Genomic DNA, 5,395 nt, shown 5'->3' on the forward strand with positions numbered 1-5,395 from the left:
ATCAATAAACGGCACCATTCAAACATTTTTCATCTCACTCGGCAGAGAAACAAAACTTACGACCTGACCACTAGCAAACTAAGACACTCGGATACTCACTCACTTACGCACAATACGCAGAGAAACGAAACTTAACCGACTCATAACTGCTGCTCGTGGATCCCTGATTAACCGATAGTCAGCAGCCACTCACTCGGCCAGCAGATAAACGAAACTTAACCGACTCTTACACTACTAATCAAGAGAGGCAAGAGACAATTAATATGCTCTCTCGCCACCAAGTGGTCTGGGGTGTGAATTGCAATCTGTCAAAATGACGGATGGCCTTCAGATTTTTTTTAAAAAAGCGGTCAATGACGGAAAATATTCGGTAAACGCGACCCCTGGTGTCGTGTCTAGCTTTATTTCCTGTCTGTGTTTTCCCTTCGTCCTTTGTTGAATCATTTGTTCAGTTACCGTCGTGTTCCTGGTTTCCCGGGTTTTTGTCTCGACTTCTGTTTCCTGTTCGAGAATCAATCATGAGTCATTAAGAGAACATACAGTTATGTCTGTGAAGGTTCTCAGTCATCCAGGTCATGGTATATCCAACAAAGGTTCAAAAAGGCAACTGGACTTGTAGAGTTTTTTGAGAAGACGAAGAGACTGAAGGACAAAGGACACTCCTTTGAAGATAACAACATCCAAATCTTAGCCAGAGAAGACTGATGGTTTGAAAGAGGAGTAAAGGAAGCCATCTATGTCAGACTGGAAAAACCTTCTCTGAACAGAGGAGGTGGACTGAGATTTAATCTGCCATCTATTTACAATACAGTTTTAACTTCTGTCCCCAAGAAGTTTCAACCACATTCACACCTTGACACTGGAGACTCTGACGGACAAGAGTCGTTAGAGAACCATTCATAGGGAAGAGGACAGGGACAACACAGTCCCCCCTCAAGCAAGTTTCAGGAGGAGTTCCTATTTAAACCTCAACTTCCCACCAGTCCCCTAGAACTGAAGAAGCTACTCGGATGAAACGTCTTCTCAAAAAACTCTACAAATCCAGTCGCCTTTTTTGAATCTTTGTTGGATAGAACATACTGTATTAATAAGACTCCCAGCTTTAGAGACACACATATACACTATATTACCAAAAGTATTCGCTCACCTGCCTTTACTCATTCTATGAACTGAAGTGCCATCCCATTCCTAACTCATAGAATTCAATATGATGTCGGTCCACCTTTTGCAGCTATTACAGCTTCAACTCTTCTGGGAAGACTGTCCACAAGGTTGAGGAGAGTGTTTATAGGAATTTTTGACCATTCTTCCAAAAGCGCATTGGTGAGGTCACACACTGATGTTGGTCGAGAAGGCCTGGCTCTCAGTCTCCGCTCTAATTCATCCCAAAGGTGTTCTATCGGGTTCAGGTCAGGACTCTGTGCAGGCCAGTCAAGTTCATCCACACCAGACTCTGTCATCCACGTCTTTATGGACCTTGCTTTGTGCACTGGTGCACAGTCATGTTGGAAGAGGAAGGGGCCCGCTCCAAACTGTTCCCACAAGGTTGGGAGCGTGGAATTGTCCAAAATGTTTTGGTATCCTGAAGCATTCAATGTTCCTTTCACTGGAACTTAGGGGCCAAGCCCAGCTCCTGAAAAACAACCCCATACCATAATTCCTCCTCCACCAAATTTCACAGTTGGCACAATGCAATCTGAAATGTACCGTTCTCCTGGCAACCTCCAAACCCAGACTCGTCCATCAGATTGCCAGATGGAAAAGCGTGATTCATCACTCCAGAGAACGCGTCTCCACTGCTCTAGAGGCCAGTGGCGGCGTGCTTTACACCATTGCATCTGACGCCTTGCATTGCACTTGGTGATGTGTGGCTTGGCTGCAGCTGCTCGGCCATGGAAACCCATTCCATGAAGCTCTCTGCGTACTGTACTTGGGCTAATCTGAAGGTCACATGAAGTTTGTAGCTCTGTAGCAATTGACTGTGCAGAAAGTCGGCGACCTCTTTGCACTATGCGCTTCAGCATCCGCTGACCCCTCTCCGTCACTTTACGTGGCCTACCACTTCGTGGCTGAGTTGCTGTTTTTCCCAAACGCTTCCATTTTGTTATAATAGAGCTGACAGTTGACTGTGGAATATTTAGGAGCGAGGAAATTTCACGACTGGATTTGTTGCACAAGTGGCATCCTATGACAGTTCCACGCTGGAATTCACTGAGCTCCTGAGAGCGGCCCATTCTTTCACAAATGTCTTGTTTCACAGTCTGCATGCCTGAGTGCTTGAATTTATACACCTGGGGCCAGGCCAAGTGATTAGAACACCTGATTCTGATCATTTGAATGGGTGAGCGAATACTTTTGGTAATATAGTGTATATAACATAACAAAATTTAAATAAAACACCTACAAAAAAATATAAAGCACCCTTAAAAAGAAGAAGCAACAGTAATCAGTCCCAGTCTTTGAGATCTTGTGTGTGATTGCCCCCCCTTGTGTCTGGACTAGAGTCCTCCCTCCTCGCTGGGCATCATAACACTCTATCTATCTAACTCAAACTCAGACACGTCATTTAATCCACAGCCTGGCCACCTTTTCTCAGAACAAGTGATATGAATGTGGACTGCTGTCTGGTAACATGTGGGAAAACAACGGTCCAACAAAACGCCCGGTTCTTCTCCTTCCAGCCTCTCCACCAACACTTCATCACGCATCACTCGCAATCCTGATTTGCCCACTTGTTTTTTTTTTATTGGCGTCTGTCTTTCAGCAAACTGAAGTGCCGCTGGAAACTTGAACAATGCTCGCTCTTGTTGAAGTGCCCTTTCCAACACGAGGCCTTTTGTCGCCTCTGCTTTGGCTGGAATGTGCCGCTTCACTGGAACGGTAGGAGGAGAGGGACAAAGACTGGAGAGACGCCGGCGAAGGGGACGGGGTGATGGAGAGGTGGCCTCGGAAAGAATCTGTGGAAGAGGGGGAAGACGAGCGATGGAAAAGACAGATGGAGGAAGGAGAGGGAGCTGGAAACAATGTGACCCGAGCTGTGAGCGATTGTCGTGATTAGTTCCTGATTTAAAAGTGAGCTCATGACTGAATATGAAGCAGGAGAGGAGAGCAGAGGTGTGAGAGGGCAGAGAGGGAGGCATAAAGCATCAAGTGAAGGCGAGAGGAGAGGGAGAGGAAGCTCAGAGCTGCAGAGGAGGTCAGTCGGTTATTTCACCGCTGGTGCCTTTAAGACATAAAGTCCAGTATGACTTATGAGTGACAGGGGTTAAAGAAGGATGGAGAAAGACCGGCGAAAGAGGGACTAGGATCGATCAGTGGGCTTGATGCGCCCGCTGGACCATTAAACTGGGTGTCAGAGACGGGCTTTCTGCCGGCCAAAGTTCCACGCCGTCAGGATTTACAGCGGGCCGCGCCCCCCGAGCGTTCCCATAAAACACTGGCCATCCATTGTTCTACAGGCGGACCCTTGACTGAGGCAGCGGGGCACCGGTGGTGATGGAGGACTGCTACATGAAACGCTGCAAAAATACAGACGAGAATGAGAAATGAACAACGACATAAACCTCTGCACTGTAAAAAAACACAAATGTCTGTTCCATCTCCACATGAACATGAACAGTATCCAGGTTTGACAACTGTCCAGAAAGCAGCATAAAGTGTCACCATGCCATCCTGGTCTCTGATTAATTACAGGACTGGACAGCTTGGATCTTTTCATGGTTCTTGACATATTTCTATAAATCTTAATGCTGCTGCATAAAAATCTGTCACGGTAAAGGATCATAAAGCAAAACCTATTAAATTACGTGGACTGAGATGAGATGAGTTGTTTTCCAGCTGAAGGTTCTGATTCTTTTAGAGCCTCCGTCAGCTTCTGGAAGTCGTGGCTCCTCTTTCCTTTTCTGCAGCTCAAGAGTTTGTGAGATATGTTCTTATAGCGGAGGGACTAGATGAGATCTGTCATCAGGCTGAGCTTTTCTCCAGATGCTAACTGGACAGATTTTGACCTTTTGTTGTTTTCATGCAGACGTTCTGCTTTTAAGAACCTTCTCAACTTAACTTCAACCTCAACGCTACTCATGTTGTCATTGGTATGAAAGTTGTTCTGGAGTCTCTCTGTTAGGAACTGATTCTGCTCAGATTCAGAAGAACTAAACGGCTCTGATTGGACGATCAGATCTATGCCACAGCTCCATATCATTCTCTCTCCTCCAGCCTCCTACTCAGCATCTACTCAGATGTCTTCTTCTTCTTCTTCTTCTTCTTCTTCTTCTTCTTCTTCTTCAATTGTCACAAACAGATAAATTAGCTCAAGAGACCAAAACAGTTTTAACACCTGACTGGAAGTAAGAACATCTTCCACCACCTACACATTGTGTGTTTATCTGGAGTCTCTCCATTGAGAACTGATTCTGCTCAAGCAAAGATCTGCTGGGCCAATCAGATCGTTTGTAGGCGGGTCTTAATGTGGTGAAGAGTAACAGTAGTCATATCCAAAAATGGTCCAAAAAAGGCAACTGGATTTGTAGAGTTTTTTTTTTTTTTTTTTTTTTTTTTTTGAGAAGACGTTTCACCACTCATCCGAGTAGCTTCTTCAGTTCTAGGGGACTGGTGGGAACATTGAGGTTTGTTAACAACCAGAAACCAGTGCAGCTAATTCTGGTTGTTAATACAACAAGCAAGTTTCAATAGGAGTTCCTATTTAAACCTCAACTTCCCACTAGTCCCCTAGAACTGAATAAGCTACTTGGATGAAACGTCTTCTCAAAAAAAAAACAAAAAAAAAAAAAACTCTACAAGTCCAGTTTTCTTTTTTGGAACCTTTTTTGATATAACATGACCTGGATGACTGAGAACCTTCACAGACATAACAGTAGTCATACACATCATCTGATTTGTTTAAATGTCTCTGATTGGTTGGAGGACTGTGTAGGCATTTTCTACTCTAGTGAGAGGTAGAACAGACTTGGACATTGAAATGTTGACATCTTTGGGGATTAACTCACTGTTGGAGCCTCTAGTGGACATTAGAGGAACTGCAGTCAGAGGCTGCTGCTCGACACTGAGGAGCAATAATTATTTTAACTTCTGAAAAAATGTCGCCCAGAATGGAATGATCTGTTCTGAAGCATTAGAAGTGAATCCACAGTATTTTGACCCATAAAACGATCTGAACATCACAAAAAAAAAAAAATAATAATAATAACAACTGCATGAACATGGAGCCTGTGACTGTCTTTTTCTGTAATATAATGGTATGAGTGTGAATAGATTTGTTGAGGGACAGGCAGATATGGAGCATGTTGGAGAGAGTGGGAGGGACAGTTACGATAGAAGAGAGAGAGAGAGGAAGTTATCGACCACATGTTCAGTTCCATTATCACCTGTCAAAAAC

This window comes from Chelon labrosus, assembly GCF_963514085.1.
Source record: "Chelon labrosus genome assembly, chromosome: 4".
Lineage (NCBI taxonomy): Eukaryota > Metazoa > Chordata > Actinopteri > Mugiliformes > Mugilidae > Chelon > Chelon labrosus.